Genomic DNA, 27,145 nt, shown 5'->3' on the forward strand with positions numbered 1-27,145 from the left:
CTACTTCGGCCTTCTGCGGAGACCAGTAGCGAGGACGAAGGAGATGATTACGTTCTGTGCGTTATCGATACAGAACGCCTTCAGAACGCCTACAGAACGCTCGTTCCTTCGGCAACGTGACACGCGAATTCGCGATCGTGTATTCCTGGTCATCTTCTTCTGCGCAATATTCCTGGTCACATTCTAGATTGGTACTTCTTTGCCGCTTTCTCTTGCGTGAGCTCCGGCGCACATTGCCTGATACTCTCGAGTGACGCCCCGCTGCCTTGTGTGCACAGGCAAAGGAGCGGGATTTGTGGCGATACGTCCAATCGCTGTAATGCGATAGGAGTCTTGGGGTTACAGCTATCGGCTGACCACATTACCCGACTTGCTACTACTGTATACTCAATTTATACGCATGCAGTGTGGGAGGTATAAGTGAAATAACGTTAGTTTAGAACGTTTGGCACACGTATAGGCTATATAAGGTGCTCTACTTTTAAGTTCAAATTCTCTTTAAGAATGGCTAGAGCCATCGATGCCAATCAGCCTTCACGCGGGTGATTTGTAGAGATGGACGAAAAGTCGCGAAATTCAGGCGACCATTTAAAAACATTTGCTAATTAACTTTATAATTATTCATTTTATGGCGCATTTTCCAAGTGCGAAATTGAAGCTGAACAGTAGTGAAGCCAGGTCTGCTTAGCTGAGAACCAAAGATTAGCACCACTTTCGTTACACTGGTCCCCGAAGTCTGCTAAAGAAATGAATTGGTGTCACAGTGAAGGTAATCTTGAACTGCGTGACGCAAGCGTTTGGCAAACAGCTAATTGGAAACACAAATCTATTTCGAAGCACACATTAAAGCTGCATCTCTAGAAACTGGTGTCAGTCGTGCGATTTAGTTACCTACACATCGCAATTTTTGCTGCATGTAATGTCCGCTTATTAAGTTATCCTACCTCAACAGACGGAACTGTGTTATTTGTCACAGGTTATTTCTAAAATGTCCATTCAAACTAAGAAAAATAAATAAATTGTTGGTATATAAATAGAGACCAGGTCCAGAAATCACCTTGTCCGATTTTAAACGAGAAGACATGGGGTTAACCAAGGGGCCCGATTTTATTAGTCATATCATAAGAAGTCATATCATATCATTAATGTAAATGAAAAATAAAATGAAACAGGGGCACATTGATTGAACAAAAACGTGTTTGTAAGAATAAGCAAGATGCACTAAATACACTCGCTCGCGTTTGAACCAGCATTCTCACGCACAGGCCTTTACAATCAACCTCAGCAGTTTTACCTCGATCGAATACTTTCCCCCTCTTGCTACCGAATAACAAGCCGCAAGGGGGTTGAGCTCTCGCCGTGCGTTTCGGCTGGAAGCAACGCTCGGCGCGCGCATCCTCGCAGAGTAACGATGGCTCTTCCTTCCTGCTTCTCATCCCAGAGGAAGTCGCACCGCACTGCAGCACCCATCCGAGCGAGTCCAATCCTTCAAACTCGGCGCCGCGCGCACTTCAGGCGAGCGGCGTCGTGCTTCAACGGCACGGCGTGGGCCGAAGCCGAGACCGCTGGCGCTGGGGCACTTTCCAAAATGCGTGCCTGCGTTCACTCGCGCGCATACACGCGCGCGCGCACACGCGCACACACGCACAAAAACACAAAAAGCACACACGCACATGCTTCGCTGGAGAAGCGAGTTGGAGTCGAAGGCGAAAAATCGAACGTAAAAAAAAAGAATACACACATCAATGAGACTGCTTCAACGCCTGCAACGAACTCAAAGCTTGGATACGCAAATAACATTCGAAAGGGAGTGCATCAGAAAAATGAAGATGGAGTAAAGAAGAGCTATACGAAAAAAGAAAAGTAATGAAACCAGCGGCAACCAACAAGCTCGCTTCGAAGCTCGGTGCACATCCCTCCTGAGCCGGGAGGAGAGAAATGCATGGTAAACGAAATAAATAAATGTTGACGCCAGGCGGATTAAGGTGCGGGGGAGGGGGAGAGGTCGTTGCATATAAAGGGGAGATGGAGAAAAACAAGGGACACATCTGGCAACGCTGCATGCGAGTCGTGCGCACTGTTTACATTTCGCGTGCGCTGCCGTCTGGACTCATGTGAGGAGTGTTATTTAGGCTGTCGGTAACCACATCAAACGCATTTCTGGTTTACCTTGGGTGCCGCGTCATGGCGTGTGTTGCACACCCGGAAATTCCCAGGCTATAAACAGTAACACTATACAGCGTGGGATGCGGACTAAGCCTGACAACAAGTAAGTGTTTTCCTTTACTTCCCAGGCAATACCACATGCTAAACTGTTTTATCACGTGGCTGTGTCGCCCTGTGAGACGCACCTGCAGCGCACGCTCGCCCTGACTGCAGTGCGGCTGTTACGCCGTCTTCACAGAGGCACCCACGCGGAGCTGGAAGTGCGTCAGAAATAACGCTCCGCGTGCGAGCTCGCCACTTTGTGCCACGGCAGCGCATGGAGCGGCCGAACAAACGCGATGAATTACAACGTGTCACATTTTGTCGTTGTGAGTTCTTTTATCTGAGCGAAGGAGGAATCTGAAATTGAATTCTGGGAGGCGCCGCACAATTGGAGCAACTGATCATCGTTAACGTGCACCTAAACCCAAGTAGACGAGCGTCATTGCCTTTCGCCCCCCTTGAATACGCGGCCGCAGAAGCCTGGATCGAACCCGGGACCTCGAGTTCAGCTGCGCAGCGTTAAAGCAACTCGGCTACCGGGGCGGGTACTGGTGGTATATGTCGAGGAGAGTGGTGCTCGGGCGTTTTTCTTCCCTCGCATGAAGCCCATCGCATTTATTCATCAATGTAACTCCGCCTAAAACAGAGTCAGCTTTTGATATCATGTGTAATAATACAGCGATGTGTCTCTGTTTCTAGATGCTATTTTTTCAAGATCAGCGATCCTGTTTGCGTCAGTGAACGTGACGCGCAAGTGATTTGTCTAAACATATTTTGGAATCTTTTGGAAATATAATAGATATCCATGTTTTGATTTCGCATGCTGCCGCTACAGTTTCCTCTTGTTCAGTTTTTTTCCTCTTTATGTTCCAGCAGCAAGACCTAACAGTTTAACACTCACTAGAATAAGATAAAATAACAAAAATTAAACACCACATTCTCAAGTCCCTACGGGTGTCTTGTAGGCTTTAACTGCATATGCTTTCTCTTAAAATATGGTTGTTTCTTTTAACGCACAGCAAAGTTCATCGTGATGCAGTCAGGTAAATGGCTCTGGAAACCTGAAATTTTTTTACGAACCGAAACAACACACCCGCATTGTGCTGGAGTTTATTTATTTGATCGGCGCTGAACTTGTCCCAAATTCTCGTTCCCGCTACTGGCCTCCAGTTAAACGTTCTCAGGCGAGCCCTGTGTATATTATTCCCTTATCCGGTCACTTTTGTTGGCCAATCGATGTCGTTGAACACTTCCGCACAGTTATTTCTTGCGATATTAGAATATGTGTGGCATCAGATCGACTTGTTGCACTAAAAGCGTGAAGTTATACTTACTGCAACGACCTGAAACTCTCGCTGCCATTCGTTTTTATGTTGGCAGCCTTCCTATAACAGTGAGCGTCACTTTCATGCAGACTGAGGCGGTTCGACAACTTTTTAACTGTCAGGCAGCATCTATGTTAACAACAACACTAAAAGAAAAACATTTATACGGCTGATCGAAAAGCAGCAGAGATGGGTAAGAAAACATGAATACAAATGGCTGTTTTACGTAGATAACTTGCTGCAAACTGTCACTTCTCTAACGCCTGCTCATGCGTTCTCTCGTCAGCATGAGATCGTCATTATAAAAGTAAAACGCACATCATATTCCGTTGAACATCGTTATGAATACCCAGCCACAAAACTCCTTACATACGGTCCATATACGTTTAATAGCTCTCTGAAAGGTTGCGTAGCACTGCGCACCAATAGACTTCACCGTGTTCATGTAGTATACAGTCCAATCAAACTTGCCAAAAGGTGCTATTCCACATATGCGAAGAGAGGTGGATATGAGAGGTAATATAAAATATTACATGCGCCACATTGCAGCAAATGCAGCCAATCACATCACCCCTGCATCTCAGTATACGTAGGGATTAATTACTCAACTTGAGAAGACAACTTACTCTACTCGCTAAAACATATTGTGGGTTTATAGTTGCTTTTTACCTTACCGACGTACTTTTGGTAACTTACATAAAGAACCGTATGCCTTCGCGCGATTCAGACAATACTTCATTCGTTCAGAAGCACCACAAATAAGTGATCACAATGATTGCTGATAAAGCGTCTTCAGATTTCAGCTGCTGCCCATAGCTCATTCATACTAAAAACGTTGCTCGTCTCTCTCTCGCGCGCTCCACACACACAAGCACACACACGCTCGCACGCACACACACACGCACACACACACACACACACACACACACACATATATATATATATATATATATATATATATATATGTATATATATATATATATATATATATATATATATATATATATATATATATATATATGTGTATGTACAAACACAGGGTGTCCCATTTAACTTGGACCAACATGTTTAAAAAATCCAGGAGCTCTAGAGAAATCGTACCGACTGCATAGTAGCGGCAGTCGTATATACTTACAGCCAGTATTTTTTTTCATTACGAAGTATTAATTAGTTATTTGCTTTTAATTAGTGAACTGTTTAAGTATTGCTTGAATCACAACCATAATAATTACAGTGTTGTAGGGCACCTTAAATAACCTCCGAATCACGCATTTATTTCGTGTTGAAGTGGTCCTGGTTGTTTTTTCCAAGAAAAAACAAAATACCACGAAATACGCAAAATAGATGCGAAGTCGCACGCCTCTACTCAAGCGCCTGCAAGCAACCATCGAAAGATATAAGCCTGCATTCTCTTATCGCCGCATAGAAAAACAAGGCTCCGTTACGCTTATCAATGCGTGAGCGGCGTCTTCTCTTGATGCCACGACCATCACATAGCGTGAATCCCTGTATCGAGCTGCCGCCGCTAGTAAAGCCGAGTATCCGTGGCTATTCGCTTGGAAGCGCTTGACTAGCGGCGCGCAAGCGCGTATCTATTTCGTATTCTGGATGTTTAGAGCACTTTTTTTTAATCGGAAAAGCCAGCGATGCAAAGCTGAGCACTAAACAAATGCTTGATTCAGAGGTTATTTGAGGTGCCCTACAACTTTGTCGTTGATGTGTTAATTAGGCAATAATTAAAATCTTCACTAATTAAATGTAATTAATTAAGTAATACTTCATGATGAAAAGCATACTGGCCGTAAGTACATACGATTACGGCTACTATGCAGTCGGTACGATTTCTCCAGAGCTCTTGGGTATTTTTAAATGTTGGCCGAAGTTGACTGGGACAACATGTATATATATACATATATAATTTATGTTTTCTCATAAAAGGCATCAAGCACTGCACGATATGGAAACGTGGTAAGCCAAGAGCGCAGACATTCAACAGCGATAAATGAATAACAGCACCTGGTATTTCTATTCGCATCTTCTGCCTCCAGTCAGTTCTTTTTTTTTTGTCATTGGACTGACGTTACGTAACGAAACATGTCCAGCACCACCTAAAGATTTCAACATCTCCTTCCTATTTAAATTCCGAACGTTGTTTGCGAAAGCGAACGTGCTCACATAACTTTTTCTCGCGGTCATTGCGCGCGGCCGCCATCGCAGAGGGCATAACAACTGAGGCCGCCCTTGCCTGCCTGCTTTTTTTCTTCATCCCGTAAAGCGGGCACGTGTCGCGCGCGGACAGCGGCGAGCCGCTCATCGCGCGCGCGCCCGCGCCGGACACCGAGCAAGGAGCCTCTCCCGCATCCCGCAGCCAGGCAGAGAGAAGGAAGGGGAGCCGGCGGACAAGGGGCCAGCAGCTGCGAAGAGCGCGCCCCCGTTTCGGGACGGCTCCCTCCTCTTGGCGTCGGGGTTGAGCGCATGCGCACTGGAGGCAGGCGCGCACAAGCGGACGTGGAGAAGAGGAGCGTGGGGAAATCGATCCCGGGCCGCCCCGAGAGTGGGGCACAGTGCGCCGTTCGGTCTGCACCGCGCAGGGAGCACGGCTAGGCTGCGGCGGCTGGGCGCTCTGCCGCGGCGGCGAGCGACGACGCGAGGATAAGAAAAGAGGCGGCGCGCCTCCCGCGTGCGAAGAAAACAAGGCGCCAGGGCCCCGCGACGAAAAAAAACGGCGCCTCCCTGGCGCGGAGCGCGTGGCTTGGAAACCAAGCGAAGACGCCGAAGGCAGGCTGCCGCCGCTTGCCTCTTTGGTCGTCTGCTAGCGCGTCCGGGACGAAGACAACGTCCCGGCCGGCTTTCCGGGTGGCGGCATCGACTGACTGTCTGCACACGCAAGCGCCCCGGGACCCCGCTCTCATTTGTCTTCGACGGACCGGCGCTGCCGCCGCATGGTAGGTGAGCACCGTAGAGTTGTCTCAGAGCGCGACAGCGCGCGAAACGTTACGCTGATTTGGACGCGTTCGCAAGATGCGTTCATCGGCAATGAATGTCAGAGTGAAGGCCGTTCACGTGCTCCCGTTTCCCAATGCGGACGGTTTCGCAGCCACGCCTTGCCCGTTGAAGCGTAAGACACGACATTCCGTTTAACGAAGTTCCGGTGGCTACCATACAAGCACAACGCCGTTGATTTACAATCGAAATGGAAGGACACCAACACTATCGTAAGCTGTATCTTGGATGCCAGGTGGCATTACTTTTCGGTTGAGGCTGTGGGTGTCACCCGTACATGTTGTGCGATTGGGTCAACTGCCTCGTACTTCCTCATTCGTACTTCGTACTGTATGGGTTATGTTTCGATTAACTGTGGTAGGTGCACGAACCCTGTTGATCGCAGGACCCGAGTTCGCTTAACATTTCCACAGCACAAAGCAGTGAAAGCAGTCAACGAAACACAGGGCTCTCGAGGTTTCACATCAGACGTCGTATAAGCTTCCCGATGATTCACTGGCATCCAAACTTCCGCGAGTGGAAAAAAAATGTGAGATGACTCAGTATACGTATGACAGTAAAGCATAGCAAAGCCGGCAGTGAGGCCACTTCGACACGTATACATTCTTTCGTCTGACAGTCGCATCTTTTATTCAATTCCCCGCTTACTAGTGCGCCTAATGAGTATAGTTAGGACACAGGTCAGTGATATTGCGCAGCCAGATCTTCGAGATGCCGTAGATTGCTCGTTTTCGCATTGCCTCTGCGCAGGCTGTGTTTCTTTCTTTCCTCATAAAATTTGCAACAGTAAAGAAAACGGAGCTCGCATTCAGAAGGCATTCCGTAAACTGCAACAGTTATAGAAGCTGCGGTGCATAGACAATGAAAAGGGGCTCTTCCGGAATAACGTTTTTTTGAAAATTCTGTAACACAAGTTCACTTCTCGAACAAAAAAAATTTTGGTAAGAACAGTCGTGTATATAAGAACAAGCATTGGCTGAATTTCTACGAAGCGATAGAAAGATTTGTTGAGTTTCGGATGAGTGGCATTCTTTACCTGGTAGTTTGGATAAAAATAGACGAATGCACCATCACATCACCATCACATCACCATCACACACACACACTATTTGTTTGAACGGCAGAAGTTCAATATATGATTCTTGTATTTAGCGCTAAAAGAGAGCAACCGTTTACATGAACTAAAAAAAAAAAGATTGGCGCATTTATTGGTGCTGGCTACTTAGTTTCACAGGGCAAGCGAAAGTAAACACACGAAAAACAGGTAAAAACTATGCAGACAGTCAGATATCACGAACGACTGAAACTTGCAGCCTCGAAATACTTTTTTTTCTTTTCATTATTTCAATTTTACGTGGCTCTGTTAACGACCGTCAGTCGCGACGCTGTAAGCGCTTTCAATTTAACAAGGTCTCTGCTCCGGACGCTCGCTGTTGCCCGCGGGAGACATTTACGAGCCCAGTGACGTCTTGCGTAAACAAAAACGAAGTTCAGCCAGACACCGTTTTAACAAAATTTCATGTTCGCTTAAATCGCGCGCCGAACGAACCACCCGGGTAATCGCAAAGCGACGACTCTTTTCACGCGTTTATTTCACGTGTTTCTCCAGTGGTACGCGGGATTCCACAAGCTCTAGTTGCTCTGTTCCATGGAGCACACATTTTACTTATCGAAGCACACATATACACAAAAAGTGATAGAAAAGCATGCTGTGCACTTCTGACCGACTGGATGCAATCAGCATTTTCCAGGTACGTGCAACAGGCTCCAACTGCAACCGGATCGAGAGAATGAGTGGAACATGTCGCACGAATAAGACACGCAATGCAAAAGAAAGTTGTTTGGGAAAAGGTGACAGTTAAACAAAAGAGAGTTAAATAAAAAGTCCTTGCTGGGGTTACAACAATCATTGTGACTGAAGCCATGTCAGCCGCTCTGACACTGTCTAACTGATGCACACAAGTAAATAACAACAAGTTGTACCGCTCTGTAAATGTTTTCTTTGTTTTTAAGTTCAGGAGCACTCAAGATTTTTTCTCTTCGTTGATCCTTCTTTATTTCACCTTTTTTATACAGATGGCTTCTTTTTCTTTTGCGGGAAGCAAAAAGACAAAATGGACCAATAACACGCTTACTGACAGCAATATAAAGAATATTGAATTATAAGAAAGGTTTTTTTCCGCTAAAACGACAATCGCTTAATATTTACTGCCAATTCGCAACATTCGCGTGCAAATTTCGCCCTTCAGAGTAGCGATTACAAGCCATGCCTAATGTTCTAGCATTCTGCCGACAATCATCCCTCAAGAAATATAAAGTGCGTCTCCATTTTATCCTGTGAACTGGATGTACAGCGAAGTTGTTTCCGACGTTAAACAAGCACGACCAACGGTGGACAAGCACCACCACCACAAGCGACGTTCGACAACCACAAACTGCGGACGTAATAATTTATTTCGTTTTATGTCAACTAGAGGCCAACAGCTTCCGCTAGGCTGCACAACGACCTATTCAATTGCTCATTCGTAAGCAACGGTATTTTGCTTAATTTTCCCGTAACCACCACCAAACGCATTTGCGCATTCAGAGCAGTCAGCAACCATTGCTAATGGAACATTGAGACGCGATTCTCAACTATTGTGAAGCCAATAAAATCGAATGCGAAGGAGAGACACGACTGCACATGAACAGGACGAAGGCTTCGCAAGTATGGGAGAACAAGCTGCAAACGAAGCACCACGCAACAGTTCTACGGGCTGCAACTTGAAGCGACGACGAGCAAATCATGCGAAACCGGCGCGAGAAGCGCCTCACTCCGCGCGATGCAACGAAGACTGAGACATGCTTTTGCCACCGTGACTGGCACACCTTTGTTCGCGCAAACCGTACTCTATTGAGTACAGCTTGCGCAGCGGCTGCACAGGCCGTCATCATCGAAAATTTCTGCAGAGCAAATAATACTCAGAGAGAAGCAGGCGACGCTCTTTCTTCCTGCTTTATCGCCGAGCGCCGTTTTGGTTGTTCGAAAGCACGAGTGCCTTGCCTGTAGCGCGTGTAGTCTGCGTACATTCGCCAAAGCGCGCCGCTGTAGCCGTAGTTGTTTCTCAAATTTTTTTTCGCTTTTCTTTTTTCTATGCAAGCGCTCGAACCGAAGCGCGCAGCAGCGTGGAGCAGCAACTGCAGTCTTCCGGTCGCACGAGTGCGGGTTTCCCGTTTTTCGCGAAACACGCGGTGCTTCTCTCGGCACTGGCGCCGTAAGACGGACTTTCTTCTGTCGACCGGGGTTTCTCCCGGTTTCTGTTTACTCGCTGCAGTGCTTGACCGAGCTCAGAAAACTGTTCGACTTTGCAAAAAAAAAAGAGCAATAACATAACAGCGTGTGGAGCGAGACGTTTGTCACTAAGTCAGTCACCGTTTCTCTGATGTCTCAACGTCATGTATTCGTACACCCTATGGTCTGTAAAAATGAAGCTGCGGCGAACATTATTATTATTATTATTATTATTATTATTATTATTATTATTATTATTATTATTATTATTATTATTATTATCAACAGCAGCGAAAGCTTCACCCCCGCCTTCGAACAGTAACGCTGGAACTATTATGGCACAGGTGGCTGCAATTCAGAATTTCCGAGCGTCCATGCTTTCTTTTTTTTTTTTGGCTGGACAATGAAATTATATGATCTCAGCAAAATCCACACCAGCGTCCCATGAGCAGCCAGAAGTGATGTTACGAAGCAATGTATATTTATTTATTTATTTATTTATTTATTTATTTTAAGGCTTTACAGCAGAAGGGATACATCAAGTTCATTAGTAACAAGCATGTTTTCTATTTGTATTTGTTTTCATTTAAAAGGCGATAAAGTCTCCATTAATGCATACAAATATACATGGCAAATGAGTCCCAGTCTTGAACAGTGCGAACAAAATAAAGCATGACCGAATGCTCTAAAGGAAATTTCACTAACTTTCATAGTTTGGTCCTTTCTTCTTAGCACGCAATGTGGCTGCCCAATGTACTTTTCACAATCTATTTCTGTCATAGATTCATAAATATTGTGAGAGGAAAAGTTACTTTAGCCTTTAACCTTAGGCTCCTTCTGCGATCTTTAAATGATTTTCATTGCAATTGCCACGATGTCTCAGATAGCACAACCTCCTCGCTCGTCATTTGCTCCTCTGTACTTTAATTTCCTCGTTAAGTGTGTTCGTTTCACGCTTCAGCTCGTGTGTGCGTGAAGAGTACGGCAAACGACTGGAAGCAACGGCCGCTGCGACCAAACCTGTCATCACCCGCGCATATTTGCAACCCTATAAACCTTTCTCTGATAGAGATTCAAAGGCTTTGAGAATGGCGGTGCTCCGTGCTTTTGTCAGGTTCAGAATCACAAAATACATTTTGAAAAATGAGTCCCTCAAAAGATCAGTAACGACTAGCAGGAACATTTAATAACGAAAATAATTACGAATTTAAGAACGCGTTCTTGTGCGGACGAGGAGTTGTCAGGGAGCATTTAAGAACGCGTTGTTAAATTCGTTATTATTTTCGTTATTAAATGTTCGTGCAAACCATCCCTTGACATTAAAGGACTATCTCTGTAAACTTTATCAGGCAGTAGACGCAAAATACTTTGAGTCGCTTTATGAAAGAGAGGTAAGCTCAGCACGCCACTCCTTATATAACTAAGCATGAGGGATGAAAGAGAAAGAAAACGCATGCACACACACGCACACAACAGAGAGAAGGAGTGAGAGAGAGTCGGCTAGGGAACAGATCTTTTTTGCCAGCGATTGCTCATCGTGACTGGTGAGACTGGGAGCTCATGAAATCTGGCCAACCCAACCAACTTCTTTTCAAGCAACCGTGTTGTACTTACCAATCGATCTGGTGAACGCAAGGCGCGTAACCGTCTAAAAAGCAGCTACATATACGCCTTCTATAATTGCACGAATCAATATGACATGTGTCTCGCAAGAACGGTCTAGCATTTCATCAGAACAGCAGACCTTTTAGACAAAACAAGAAATAAATTCAGTCCACGTCTTCGCAGCGTCCTCTCATACATAGGAAATATATACCAAGCAGCCAGAGTAAAACCATGTAGTACTTCCATTGTCTGCTCGATCCCTTACGTCTATTTCTCCCGCCCCCTTTTTTTTATTTCTTTAGCGCGGCGAAACGTTCTAGATCCGCTGAAAAAGGTGACTGCGGAAGCCCGTATTTCAACACGAACAATACTCGAGCTGTTGTAGGCGCCGAGGATCGCGCCGTGGATCAGATACCACTGACAAATAGGGCCACGGGCCAGCGAAAAGGCTGCGAATGCACAGTCAAACTAACCCAGCGGCGCGATATCCCAGCCACGTCAAACAACCAAGCACGAGGGGAACAAACGTAAGGGGGGAAGAAAAAGAGAAGAAAGAAAAGGATCTCTCTGCTGAGAGGCCAGAGGTGATCACAACCTCTAACAATCCCTTCGACAACAAATATAAAGAAAGCAAAGGGAGGGAACGGATGGAAGACGTGCGGCTCAAGTGGACTGGGGTACGTGAGAGACGGAACAAGAAGAGTTACTCGCTAGAGAGGGGATTGAAATAAGAATGGACAGACGACAAAAGCATGGAAACATGGCAACAACGAGTAAGAAAAGAGAACGGGAAGCAGAAGGCGAGCTGTTAGAGCGGCTGCCGCGGCGCCGGCGCGACCTTCCTCAAAGCAGAAAACGAGGTCGGCCGCACAAAACAAGTAAATCTCGGCCCAGTAGCAGAATCCCAGCAGCACCCCGTGCTGGGCGCTCAATACTGGTCCAGAGACTGCGGCGCACGGCTCCGACCACCAACGGGCGCGGCCGCCGTCTTCCTTCGTTCGTGCGCCCAAGTCTTTTATTTCCGCGTCCTGAGGGGGAGGGCAGAGTAATAAAATTACGGCCGCGCGGACTCGGTTGTCCGCGCGTTCGCCTGGGCGATTCGCTTAGCTGTGCCGCGAACGGACGCGGTGAGGATGACGCCGCTCCTTCTCGCGCAACCTCTCCGGTCCCAGGTAGTCGCAGGCTCTTCCGCCCGAGGGAAGTTTAAATACGCGAAGGCCCCTTGCGATGCGCCCGGAAGACGAAGAGGCTGCCGCCGCGGAACTACGCAGGAAGGGGCGAAGCTGGACTTCCTCCAATGCAGCCCGCCGAGATGAGGAAACAGCGTTGCGTGGGTGTTGGTTGATCTTGAGATGACCAGCTTTCCTGCCCGCCTGTGGCAAAACTCTTCGCACATAGAAGTGTAGTGGTGTATCTGAGATATTTTCCAGCAAGTGCGCTGCCGCTGCGGCGTCACGTTCCTTTCAACCAATGAACATGTCCTATTTATCATGAAAACAGTTCGATACAAATAGGAACTCTGAAGTCGGAAGTGCTTGTAGGCAAGGTTAACCTGGCGCGATGAAGTGTAAAAATTAATTCAGCTTCTTTCCATTCTGTTCGTAGCATCATCGTTCACGGCCGGTGGATGCCGATTGTAAGAACGGAGGAGTGTCGCTCGGACCACTGAAAAAACGTGAAAGAGAATAGCATCTAAATGGAATCGTTACATTATCCCATTATTGAAGTAGAGCGCGGCCGAGTGAGTGAGTGAGTGAAAAACTTTATCAGCTCTAGATTCGCTGGTATTCTGCGGTCTTCAGATGGAATCGTCCATCTTCTAACACAACGGTCGGTTGCCCTTAGTCCAGGGCTCCGCTGGATGCTGCTGCCAGTTGTGCTCGCCGAATCAGACCTTCTTGGTCGACCTGGCGATCGCTGGAGAGCACTCCCTCCCATTGTTCCGCACTCGGGTTTGGTATAACGGGTGCCACGTCTATCTTCTGGCATGCCCACGTTATGTGATACAGCGTGGGTGTTTCGTGGCACCAGGGGCATTTGTCATTGTATTGTGTCGGATAAATTTTGCTGAGTACGTGTAGGTTCGGGTAAGAGCCCGTTTGTAGCTGCCTCCACGCGACAGAGTCCTCTCTGCTAAGGGGGCTGTGCGGTGGTGGATACCGCTTTCTGCAGCCCTTGTAGTAATTTAGTATCGCCGAATAGTCTTGGGGTACAGGTTCGGTCTCCTCGAGGTCGCCTACGTGGGATGCTCGGTAATAAGTGTGCCCTCGAGCTATCCTGTCCGCCTCTTGGTTCCCTGCGACTCTCGTGTGTCCCGGCGTCCATACTATTGTATGCCTAATTGGTTCTTCTTTTGTTTGTCGTTGTGTTATGTGGTCTCCGGAGCGGAGTATGCGGAGCGCTCCGTGCCCTATTCTGCCGCGTAGGTAGTTGCGGCACGCTGTTTGCGAGTCTGTAAGGATTGTTAAGGACCGTTTAGAACGATATCCTTCCGCTGCCGCTAGAGCGACGGCCGCTTCTTCAGCCTCGATTATCGTACAGCCTTGTAGTGATGCGCTGGTGATCTCGCGTAGGTTCGAATCAATCACCGTTGCTACCGCGTTGCTGTTGCTCTGCCCCGCTGCTCTGGCGTATGTGGCTGCGTCCACATATACCGTCGTTTCTTGGGGTGCTAGTGTTTTTTGTAGGTATTCAGCCCTCGCTTCTCTGCGTGCTTTGTGGAGGTTGGGATCCATGTTCCGGGGTATGGGTGCTACTTTTAGAGTGTTGCGATACTCGTCCGGAATTGTTTCGGTCCTCTGGATCTCTTGCAGTTGATCGGCGCAGCCTAGTTTCTTCAGGAGCTCCCTGCCAGATGGGGTCTGCTGTAGTCTGCGTTGTTGGGAGACTAGTTGCGCCTCTTTCAATTCGTCGAAGGCGTTGTGTAGTCCTAAGGCTACGAGCTTTTCGGTTGAGGTGTTCTGGGGAAGGTGGAGTGCGGTTTTGTAGGCTTTGCGTAGAATCGCGTCCGCCTGTTGTACCTCACTCTTGATGGGATTGTAGTATGGGAGGCTGTATGCCACTCGGCTGACAACCAAGCTTGTGACCAGCTTGAGGGTGTCCTCCTCTCGCATGCCGTGGCGTCTGTGTGAGATGCGCGTGATCATGCGGGCCACTTGTAGGGTGGATGCCTTGAGTAGGGCGAGGGTGTGGGTGCAGCGTTGGTTTGACTGTATCCACATCCCCAGGATTCTGATGAGCGTCTTTTCCGGTATCGGCTTGCCCTCGAGGTAGACGTTGAGCTTTAACTCGTCGCTGGTGGGGACTGTGCGGTTTTGCTTTCCTCTCCAAACTCTCAGGAGCTCGGACTTCTCAGTGGAGCAGGCTAGCCCTCTTGCTCTGACGTAGTCCTCTACGCAGGTGGCTGCCTCTTGTAACTTCTCTTCTTTCTGTCTGAGCGAGCCTGTGTTAACCCAGATGGTGATGTCGTCGGCATACATGGCATGGTGTATGCCGTCGATTTCTTTTAACTGTTTTGCCAAGCCAATCATTGCTATGTTGAAAAGCGTGGGGGAGATGACCGACCCTTGAGGCGTCCCTTTGTTTGGAGTAAGGAACTTCTCTGATCGGAGCCCTCCGAGGCCAATCGTTGCCGTTCTGTTTGAAAGGAAGGCTTTGACGTAGCCGTAGACTCTCCTCCCGCAGTTCAGGTCGTTCATGCCCGTGAGGATAGCTTCGTGGCTTACATTGTCAAAAGCCCCCTTGATATCCAATGCCATTATTATATTCTCCCCGCTCCTGGGGACGTTCCCGAGTACTTCTTCTTTGATTTGAAGCAGTACGTCTTGGGTCGATAATTTTGCTCTGAATCCAAACATGCTGTGGGGATACAGTTCCTTGTCCTCCATGTACTGTTGTAGTCGCAGCGTCACCACTCGTTCGTACAGTTTTCCCAGGCAAGATGTGAGCGAGATCGGTCTGAGGTTCTCAATTTGCAGTTTCTTGCCCGGTTTAGGAATCATCACTACCTCCGCATGCTTCCACTCCTCGGGGACGGTCTCAGCTTCCCAGTGTTTGTTGAGAAAGTCGGTAAATTCTGCGACTAACTCTTCACTAAGGTTGCGGATGAGTGCGTTATTTATCTTGTCTGCACCCGTGGCCGTGTTTCTGGTTGTGTTTCGAATCGCTGCGTAGACCTCTTCTCGCGTGATGGGTCTGTCCAGGTTAACGTTTTCTCTTCCTCGGTAGCGCTCTGCGTAAGCTGCTGTGTTTGTGTCCCCGAAGCATTTAACGCGCACCTTCTCCAGGAGTTCGGAGTCTGGTCCCTCGTACTGGTGGATGAACCGCTAGATGGTTTTGTTGTTTTCTGCCTTGGTCTTGGTCGGATCTATGAGAGCCTTGAGGATATGCCACGTCCTCGCTGTGTTCAAAGTTCCGTTGAGGGAGTCGCTGAATTGCTGCCAATTTTGCCTTGCCAATTGCGCCGCGTACCCCTCTGCTTTCGCTGTGACTTCTGCGATCTTTATCTTTAGCTTCCTGTTGTATTCTTGTTTCTTCCACCTCTTGGTGAGCCCGCGTCTAGCTTCCCACAGCTTGAGCAGTCTGGCGTCTACCTCGGGCGTCTGCGTCGTTCGCGTGATTTATTTGGTGTACTTGCGCTGTGTTTCAATGAGAATTTTCCCCCACTCTTCTATCGATTGGCCGAGAACTCCTTACAAATGTTGAAGGGCCTCTCATAGTCTCGTCGTGCAGAGCAGGCGTCGGAAGTTTTACCGACATGTTAAGGTTCGGCAAGAATTCGTCTCAGCTTACGAAGTGACCCGACAAAAGAAAGGAAGAGCGGGATAACTTCGCCACAACGCGAGCATGAAACGCGCCTTCAATAGAAAAGTGACCCCTTTCTTGTGCATCCGAAATAAAGGAAGCCGATATACGCACACAATGTTTTTACCACGCATAACAGTTTAGAACCAAACTCACGTACGAGATCTTTCTGCGCTCCGGAACTCGATATTAGCACAACAATTATTACTGCGTGTTTCACTTTGATGAGAACATGGGCAGAGTGATAAGAAGTGCCTGTTTTGAAAGTCATAATGGTTGTACATAGGTAGACTACGCAAAAGTGTAACAAACTCATCTCATGGGGATTTGAAAAGTATTCCTTAATCATACCATTCACATTGACGTTGAAGCCCTAAAACATGAAACAGACGTGCGGAGGTGATTGCCTGCGCCTTTGCTTATCCTTGCTCACTTCCAGATTTTTTTTTCATTCTCACAGCGCAATGCCCTCTCCAAGAATAGACACATTTCGAATTTGCGTGATTCAACTTAAAACGGTTCCTAACGGATTTCCCGTTTTGTCCAACGTTCTCGCGCGTAATCTATACAATTTCAGAAACACAGCACAGCACTCATTTGGCCGTGAAGTTTATTGGTGAATTTTATCGCCCGAGCGCAGATGTCATCCGTCGTTGCCATGTTAACCAGTCGCAAGTGCACTCTCATTAGTAGTAGTAGAGATTAGAAAAACAGAGAATTTTGCCGGCGCGTATATAACCGCTGGCATGCTACTCTGTATGGGGATAGGGAATGGGATTAAAAGATTTTAGAAAAGAGTGGGAGAAAAAAAGGATAAAAATAAATATGAAATATCCGAGTGGACCTGATACTAATATTTACAGGTGACATGGCGGGTAAATTTAGGCTTTTGTATAGGAAAGATGCAATTTTTAAAGCTTTCCTATTTGACCAATTTCTGTCAGGTATTTGAACAATAAATCCCAAACCCGTCGCTGTTTTGAAGGGCCGGGCATTGGACCTAAGATGCTCGGTAACGTTAACGGTTCGTGGCAAATCATGTTCATTTGGTGCTCAAAAAATTGTCTCTCGTCGCGGTACGTGGGACATTCTAGTAATATGTGCTCAATTGTCTCTGAGTTGCGACAGTTATCACAGTATGGGTTAGTGGTAAATCCTATGCGGTAAAGATAATTGTTCGTGTATGCCGCGTTCAGTCGAAGACGATGGTACAATGTCTCTAAGTGTCGAGGAAGTGATCGTGGAATTTTCAGTCTCATTTCTGGGTCAATGTAACGTAGGAAGTTATCTTGGTGAAGCGGCAGATTCAAGATGCAGTCTTTTTCTTGATAGGCATATTTTTTTGCCATGGTTGAAGCGTCGGCTTTAGTAAAATATGTTCTTCTGAACTTGCGGTATTGGAGTCCATTTCTGGCAGCTTCGTCCGCTCTTTAATTTCCCGAAATGCCGGCATGGCCAGGTATCCACTGGAATTTTATGCAATGCCCCGCAATCTTAGCCCTGTGGTGAAGATAAGCACTGTCAAATGCTGCTGGTTGATTATTGCAACGCTTGTGCCTGTTCCACATACTTTGTAGGGCTGCTTTTGAGTCTGTGAAAATCACCCATGTCTTTGGCGGCTGCTGTCGAAGTACATACACAAGGGCCTCCTTAATGCCATATAGCTCCGCTGAAGTAGATGATGTCGCTCGCTCAAGACGAAACGAGAATCGTTGCCCTATAGAGGGAACAAAAAGTCCGCATGATGAACGATGTGGAGTTGTAGAGCCATCTGTGAAAATGTGCGTTGCGGCTGCGTATTCTTTGTGCATATATTCTAAAGCTATCTGATAAGTCGCTGCTTGAGGCATTTTCTTTTTCGCACTGATTCCAGGTATGTATGGCACGATTTCCAGTGGGGACTGTGTCCATGGTGAAATGTTTCGCGGCATAATTTGTGACGCCTGAGCAGGAATCGAAATAGATATGCTTCCGACGGCCTACAGAGGAAGCAAATATTTGCTCAGTAAACCATTCGTTTCAGGTTTTTTTGTTCATTTGCTTATTTATCTTTTTTAATTGTAAGTGAAATTACGTATCGATAAGCTAACTTAGTTATTTCCGCGTAAGCAGTTCTTGCAGCAGACACGTATTTTTCCTTTCGCATTTCAGGCTCGTCAGTGGTGAAGTTGTACCGACACCCAATATCAAGCTCTAACTTGACTGTTTCAATATCAGTTAGTGCCCTGTGTTTTTTAGACGTGTTTGAATGGTTACAGTCGGCTCTGAAGCCACGTAAATAAAATGTTCAATAAAGTTATACCGGACATTTCCAAACAAGCCAGTATCCTCAGTGATAAATATCTCGCGGAGAGCCGCATTCAACACATGGGAAGAGATAAGAGCGAGAAAAAAGGACAAAAAATTGCTGGATCTGCCCTAATTGAGAGTAGCTGTAAGCATGAAATGGCAACCGGGAAAGCAGGTTGGTTGCAGATTATACTAGCCACAATGTTAAAATGGGTATAGAGCATGTTCGCATCAGCGCACCCCACCACACCATATCGCACTACACCGCACCGCACCGTGCCATATTGTGCGCTGGTCCATATGGACGTTGCCAAGCTAAAGGAAGCAAACCTGCTGAAGACGGCGCGACAAGCAGCGAAAGACGCCAGGGAGAGAGAGCGCACTGCCCTGCTAGAAGGAAATCGCCTGAAGGAGGCCTCACGCAACGTGGCGCCTTCTCTCGAGATGACACGATACCCGTGTCACGGAACTCACGGACCCCTGCCGTTCAACACAGGCAACTCTCAGCGCCAAAGTATGACAATGAAGTGTACGGTGTCCTGCATCTGCCTTTTGAACATCGCCTATTGGAAATGACAAATAAAACTTCAGCGTGCGAGAGGTTACAGATTGAGTGGCATTGTGAACAAACATTAGAAAGAACACGGGAGCACAATTTTCTGCAACTTGCGTGGGCAGTAACTGGCGTATGTAATGCGGTCCTGTAAAAAGGGTTAGGTACCAGAGAACGCTTTTTTTTTTTACTTTGACTGGTTCTCTGGATGATCTCGTTTTGTTCTCGCAACTTCATACCAGTTGTAAGCGTGCCTACGGCTGAATAACTTTCCTTGTCAACTTGCCCGTATGTTCTCGTTTTAGTTCTCGGTCTTTTGGCTCAAGATCACTTGAAGGTCGCCTACAACAGGACCTGAAAGCTTTTCATGCTTTATATTAAAAGCTGTGTCACTGCGGGGCGCTGCTGTGCGTTTCTGAAGCACTGAAATGAATTAAGAATGAGTGGTACGACTTCATCCTTGTAAGTTCACATTTTTTCACTAATTAATGCACCTCCCCGAGTCCTGCCAGTGGAGGGCAGCTCCATCCCTCCACCCAGCCAGTGACTGCATTTCAGCGACGCTCCTCGAATATGCGTGCTCTGAGATATGCGTATCAGGTCACCTCGCTGAAATTATTAGCTCTGATAGTTGACATATTTTATCTCAGCACATTTATTACTGCTGTAGAAGGGCTGTATAACAAAGTAAGTGAAACTATAGCTTAGATATTCGACAGCCTGTTTTGCAGCAGTCTTCTGTGGACTAGCAGTGCAGGCCGGCGCTGCACTGCTATTCATGTGAACAAGCATGAGCGCTCACAATCGTTTTTAGGGCCCAAATCATCAACACCTCGGCGAACAAAATATCTTTCATCTATGGCTGCAATTACTAGGACCGAATAGACACACACAATACTTGACGCGAAATATGTCATATACACAAAGCCCAGCATCCCACACACAAAGGAATTGTAGTTTTTGACAATCAGGTGCCTTGCGACTGCGTGGAAAAAAGAAAGTTCGATAAGAAAGCATGTGCCATGTTCCAACAAGGATACGCATGCAAACCGTACACATACAAAGGACAAAGCTCACAGAAGTGGTAGTAACCGCCACAAATGCATCTTTCTCAGTCACTTCCAAGCAGCCAGGACGCGGCTCCTGTTTTGCACTTACATGCAAGCACGGCATGTGTGCAATATCGTAGGCGGGCAAACACGCCCACGGACCACACACTCGGCATAAGCGCATTAGCAACACTCACGCAAAGAAAAAATTGTATATGACGTACAGTTATCCATGTGCGCGCGCACACACCACTCCAGCGCTGCATTGCACACATACGCACACACACACGCACGTGCGCACGCACATGGCTGCGTGTGCGTGCGGTGGCAGTGTTTCATTTTGTTTGCGAGCTTATTGTACCTCCGGGAGCGAAGAAATCTGCAAAGCATTTTACGGGTCGCCGAAGATGGTTTTGGCGGACTCGGCTTGATCCCACACGCGAAAACGGGAGCAACTGAGGCATGGAGTGGGAGAGAATGTGCGAGAGCGTCCCTTTGTGCCTGTGTCTTTTCGGCAGTGCTTGTGCATGCTTCTTGGGTGGACAGCCAAGAGGCGCTGAAATACACAACCTCCAACCGTGGCAACGCAGAGGTCTCCTGTGGGCGCACGTCGGGTGACACATCCTCGCTGTGGCAAGGAGCGCGGCCGCACGTCGAGGCGGAAAGCTGCGGCCAGCTTTTCGCCGCTCTGCTTGCTTGCCTCCATTCGATCGCCCTCTTGCGACGCCTGGGCGGTGCGCTGCTCCGAAGCGATGCGCGACGCGAGGAAGAAGCAGGAAGGCGAGAGAATGCGGCCTTCCGCTCTGCTTTGTTGCGTCGTCGCGCGGAGGGGATTTGGCCGCAGAACGCCGGGCCCGCGGGGCGAGGTTCTGGGGCAACGAGGCGCTAATTGAAGGCTTGGGATGCCGATTCAGCGCGGACCAGGGGCCACGGGACGCGCTTCGGCCTGCCCTTGCACCCCAGGAGCAGCCGAGCGGAGCTGATTAACTCACGGCAATGCGGGCCCCCCGCGTGCGTGCGTGCGTGCGTGCGTGCGTGCGTGCGTGCGTGCGTGCGTGCGTGCGTGCGTGGACAACGAGCTTGCCCCCGTCCACGTCCCCTGGCACTTACCTCTCCGTTTCATAATGAAAATCCGCACAACGCTATCTCTTGTCGCGGAGAGCGTTCTATATCCTGCACGCTCCCTTCGACTTAAGCGCGGGAAGAAACGAGGAACATAGTTAAAACAAATACGAAACTAATCCACCTTTATTAGGCTAATAAATCAGGACAGGTTCCTAATTCCCGTTGGGTAGTGGTCCTTTGTCGTATTCCACTCTAAACGAAAAGTTGATGCCCTAAACTGACAGGACACGGAGGCTGAGAACGCTCAAGCGCGGGTTTTTCAGCAAACTTGCGCCAAGTGGAGCCTGCTGCAACAGCGCGGCTTTTGTATTATTATTTTTTTCTGTTGTGTTGTAGTTCTCGCTCAATATGTGAGGCATGTAGGAAGACCTTAGCGTAGGCAGACAATGGCAATGTTGGGTAGACAACCAGCGATCTCTTCGATGCTACCCGTCCAGTAGGCATGAAAGCTTTATGCGCAATTAGGCAACCTTCTATTGCGCATCTCTCGCTCCTGAATTAATCACATGCTCTGGCTTTAAAGGCAGCTACCCTTACGAGGCGAAAGGGTAGCTGCCTGATGCTACAGCGTGTGCGCTGGTAAAAATGCTGAAGGAGAAAGAGACTGTACGACATTAATGAAAGCGACAGACAACGCATAATATGTGCCCCATATGTATGTACAAGGAGTTCGGCTGTGTCAATCATTTGAGTTCTCCAGATTCCTGGCCGGCTTCCTAGGCCAAAAGCTGTAAGAAAGACTGGTGGGGCTGCATTTATGGAAAACGCAACAATTTAATAGTTTGCGATAGCGCATTCGAATAGGTGCATACTTCGCGCCTTCTTCTAGGTCCATTTTTTTGTCTTATCTGTATCCCCTCTCATCTTTCAATTTTAATGCTACTCACAAATGTTAGTCAATCCGGCTTACTACCTAGCCTCCCCGCCTCTTGTTATCTATGTTACCTTTCAGTTGTCGGGGATAAGAAGAACGGCAGAAGGCAAAATGCGAAAGATTGATGTTTTATTTTTCTTACTTTTCATCGCAGAATACTTTGAGTCATTCCAAAGCGCATTCCAAAACAATGTTGCCCGTGAGGCGCGTAGTCTTCTTGGATGTAACAGCAGCGCACAGAATCGACGTGCGGGGAGAAACCACAGAGTGAGATTGAAGATTGAAATTGATTTATTATTCGCTAAATAACTATATTCCATGTGCTTCACGAAACGCGTTCGAAATACCTAAAGTATATAAGGCAAATGAGAAAGGCGAAAAATGATTTCGTCGGTATTGCTATCACACAGGCATACATTACCATATAACTCGAGGCAGAAATTAAGCAAATTATTATGCCAGAAAAATCAGGACCAAATCCATAAATCATCTCTTCTTCTCTATATTTAAGAAATTTCCAACACGTATTGAAATATACTATGTAACAAGAAAGAAAGATAGTAGGTTTCCGTATAATAATTCGCAAACACGCGACAACTTTGGCAAGTTCATGAAAACAGCAGCAAACGTTACACAAAGGTGCACTGTCTTCTCGGTAACTGTGCGCAGAGCACAGTAACGCTGGCAAATACACATTGGATGAAATATTGTTCTATTTCGTCAGATCAGAGCCAAGAATCAGGGCGAGTTAGCATTAGTATAAGACCGATGTGCTGGCTCTCATTCGACATATAACAAATATTGCAGCTGAGTTGCATACGAAAAGCAACGAAATGTCCGTACTGCTTCCTGTACAAAACGCGCTTCTGAAATAGGTTCACTCAGGTTTTCAAGCCAAAGAAAACGCTTCTGTAAAATAAAGGAAGGGAACAAGCAGAGCTAAAGGTGAAAGTTGTGTTGATCACGCCATCCTAATTCTACTTTAAAGAAGACATTTTTTGGTTCTCATGAATGCATATCCTTAAAGGGACCCTGAAACGATTTTGGCGATTTTCTACAAACGTACTGAGTCGTTAGAGTAGGTTCTTCTGATCATTAATTCATGCATCTAAGTGCTCTGCGTAAAGCGTGTAATTTATTATAAGGTTTTAAAAATACCCATCGCTGCCGATCGCAGCGCACTGCTCGGCGGAATTTTAAGCCGCCCCTACCCATATGATGCAAATAACCCATATTACGTCACATGGGCGAGCTATCTGATTGGCTGACCAGGGCGCGTGGTCGATAATTTTTCCAACTTTATGGTGAACAAATGATGCTCGTAATAGTTGGAATGTTAGTTACTTTGTTTTTGTAAAAAGAAAATAACTTAAAGAGAATACACAAGAATAGTTTTTTAGTACACTTCAGCACTTCCGGCACACAGCAAGTGTCGTCTGCTTGTGTTACAACGTACTCCATTTTGACGAGAGCTCCGCGGTCAGAGTCGGTCTCAGTCTTTTCGCGAGCACTATGATTCGACTTTGTTGCCTTGTGGACTGCAAACCTAGCGACCTGCAAACCGCGAGTCCAGTATTAGGGCAAACGCAAGCGCAAGGGGACAGGGTCTGGCCGCTTGACTGTGCCGGGATGAGCCACGAGATGAGCAGAAGGGCAAATGTGAATGGTCTGCACGGTGCAGCCACCTGGTGGCACAGAGCTCAACCATACACAGTAGCAGCAACGAAGTGTATTCTTTGCTGCTGGTGTGTATTTTTCGCAGGAGTGTAATCACCAACACGTTGATTTATAAATGTTTAAAATGCTTTACACTTGGTTAGAGCAATATTAGCGCTTTGTTTGACTGGTTAAGCGCTGCGCCAGCAAGTGTCTGGACCGTGCAGACCGATCAGGCTGCTCACGTACGTCTACGCTAAAGTTCCTTCATCAGCTTGAGTTTATGCCTCCAGTCATTTGCCGAAATGACCAGCTTGCCTGTTTTTAGCGGAGTACCGGACACGTTCGGCGCTACGACAGAATGCTCGCAACGCACGCTGCTTCGATAGCTCTCGGTCGACGGCCAAGCGGCTAGCGGAGAGCGGAGAGGTCTCGCGCGGGAGGGGGCGTGCTCCTAAACAACCGGAAGTGAGCGATGTGACGTCGCATCGTGACGCTGAACCAGTGAAGGCGGAGCTTAGCGCCGCTCGCTCGGCGAGCGAGTTGAGGAGGAAAAGCATAGCTAGGGAGGAGGGTAACTTCTAATCGCTTGCAGCTCCATTAATACGTAACGCTTCACTTAAATTGTGGTGCGAATGTTCTACTTAAGCTGTACCCTACGCGCCTACAAAATTTGTCCGAACCGTTTCAGGGGCCCTTTAATTTCTCTTGACTATCAACGTGGCTGAATATACTTTTTCCTTAGGTTTCCGACATTCGACAGAAGCGAAAATTCTCTAAATTGCGTGGCATCTCCTCGATGATAATGTAATTCCAGCTGGAGGGGATATTGCTTCGTGCCTTACATAATCAGTTGAGTGCGAGCGCTGCGAACAGTATATTACGCTGTTCCGTAAAGCAGAGGATTAAGAGTTTCGGTGCGCGGGATACGGTCCGACTAATCAGATTATCTGTTTCCGCTGCACCACGCGCTCTGAGAGCCAGAGATCAACCGTCTCAGGCGGGCTTCACTATAGGGGCACATAATCGCTGCCCAAAAAACGCACGCCGGTGCACGAGGGCTTGCACCGTCTCAGCTGTGCTTCGTGCTCCGGACGTGCCTATGGCGCGCCGTTCGCTTAGGAAGTCCTGGCTCCCAGCTTCTCCTATGCGGCGGTCCTCTCCACTCAGAGCACATTAGGCGCCATGTCTTTCTCCGTGAGCTCTTGAACACGCGCACGCCACCATGTTAGGCCAAGCGCGCCCGCCAGGACCGAGTGGGCGTCGCGGGGGGAGTCCCGTAATGTCGTGGCCGCCTCTAAGACAACCGAATGGCTCGACCCACCAGTTTCGGCTCCAGACGCTGCGGGACGTAAGAGCAGGCGATGTCGTCATCATTGCCTGGACGCACTTATCTTTAAGGCAGATGTGAGCGCATAATCTCCATAACCATTACCGGTTTATTAAATTCCCAGAAATTTTGAAACTCACTATAGAGCCCGATTATTAGCAAAACAGCGGATTCGACTATCTCGAATTATGCAGCCCTTGAACGGTCATGGCAATCGCGGAAAACGAGTAAAATATAAAGTCTTTATAGCCTCGAGAGGATGAAATCCTAGGCCGTAGAATTTCATACAACTTTGTTACCGTAAGAAAATATGCTGCTTGTGTCTGCACAGTCTCTTGTACGGTGGTTTAGTCTGTGTGAGGACGAGGGTAGCAGGCGATTTATTTTTTCTTCTTAATTCTTTTTAACTACGTCTTAGCGTGTGCGTGCGTGTGCGTGTGTGTGTGTGTGTGTGTGTGTGTGTGTGTGTGTGTGTGTGTGTGTGTGTGTGTGTGTGTGTGTGTGTGTGTGTGTGTGTGTGTGTGTGTGTGTGTGTGTGTGTGTGTGTGTGTGTGTGTGTGTGTGTGTGTGTGTGTGTGTGTATTTCTTGTATTTCTCATCGACGACGATGAGATGTGCCAATTCGGACGGCAGCAACAATGCCTAGGACGCACAAGGGAGGGAGGCACTACAGGTGTACCACTCCCCAAGGCTGGGGAGTGGAGCGGTAAGAAAAGGAAAGGGACAAGGAAAGTGATAGCAAGTGATGCACGCACGCATACAATAGCGTTCACCGCATTATCAAAGGTAGTAACAGTGAAAAAAAAAGTTACAGAGGCACTTAAGTCTCACTGCGGGCATTGAGTGCGAAAGGAGTCTGACCCTTCCGCGCGATATTTCTCACTTGGTCATGTGCTCGAATTGGGCAGTCAATTTTGCGCAAAGTCAATTTTGACGGTGGACCACCCAAATTCGGAAGGTGGGCAAAGTCATTCTTGCGAGGGCGCCTGGTCGGTTATGAGCGAGAACCAACTCAATTTGCGAATTGGGCCGAGTCAATTTTGGGAGTGGGCTTGGTCGGTGTTGAGCGTTAGTCAACTCAACTTTCTAATTTGGTAAAGTCAATTTCCTCTCTCTCGCTCTGCTTAAATGTTTCTCTCTATGCTTAAATGTGACTGACGTTCTCTGAAAGAGGTCATAATGAACAACGAGTCAAAACAGAGTACACAACTTGAAGATGCGGCACATCATGCAAAAACAACATAAATAATAAAAACAATAAAGAAACGAGTGCGAATATAATAGGATGTTTGGCCACCTTTTGAGTGATAAACTTAGCTACTTTGGCATGTTGCACAGAAACTCTGAAAAACTCGCAAAGCACGCATGCCCCAGCTAGATGTAAAAATGAAAGCAAAGCATGCAAAGAGATGAGAATGTAAAGAAGTTCAAGTTATGGCATCCCGCATCTCATATTGGGAGTCACCGGGTGACCGCTTTTTGCTGTAAAGCTGCCAGAAAGTAAAGTACGATCCAATATAGCCTGCCACAATCCGTCAACCAGTGGACCGATGCCTCCCAGTAACGTCAAAAAGTCACTTGCGTGGGTCTCTTCCTACTAGTGTGCGTATTTTTGTCTCTTTCTCTATTAACATCAGCGAGTGCAGCCAAGCTTGCGTCACTTGGGATAAAACCAGGAACATACAACGAGAAGGCCAGGCAGCGCAGCCATCGTGAAGTCTTCAAGGACGATGTTTATGCAGGGACTGCAGCGGTCAGGGCACACCAAAGAAAGAAAAAGAAACAGTGATGCCTGCACAGTTATTTTTTTTTTTAAACTTTACTCCACTTACAACCTGAGGTGAATAAACAGGTTCTGTGAGCCTTAGAGATAGGGGGCTATGGATGCACTGTTGTAGTTCTTACGAACACGAAGGCTGCGCTAGTGACTCAAGCACTGTCATTTGTTATGTGTTATCTTGTGCTGTGGATAGCAGTGATTGTTGCACGTGCTCTGCTTGTCTCTGTCTGTGTTTTCTTCTTATCTTTCTGCGTCCCCCTTTGCCATCATTCAC

The 27,145-nt window shown here is 47.4% G+C and overlaps 1 protein-coding gene across 2 annotated transcripts in view; it reads left to right on the plus strand.

The window, feature by feature from the left end:
- Positions 1-6,098: 6,098 nt before the first annotated feature.
- The window catches only part of LOC135902306 (leucine-rich repeat neuronal protein 1-like), a 120,035-nt gene continuing 98,988 nt past the window's right edge, over positions 6,099-27,145 (plus strand). Inside the window, exon 1 of one of the 2 annotated variants that reach the window (XM_065432276.1) lies at positions 6,099-6,482. The gene's annotated coding sequence lies outside the window, so the exon portion shown is untranslated. The remainder of the gene's footprint in view (positions 6,483-27,145) is intronic. The other variant, XM_065432274.1, reaches the window with a different exon arrangement.

Source organism: Dermacentor albipictus, chromosome 5, assembly GCF_038994185.2.
Source record: "Dermacentor albipictus isolate Rhodes 1998 colony chromosome 5, USDA_Dalb.pri_finalv2, whole genome shotgun sequence".
NCBI classification, from domain to species: Eukaryota; Metazoa; Arthropoda; class Arachnida; order Ixodida; family Ixodidae; genus Dermacentor; species Dermacentor albipictus.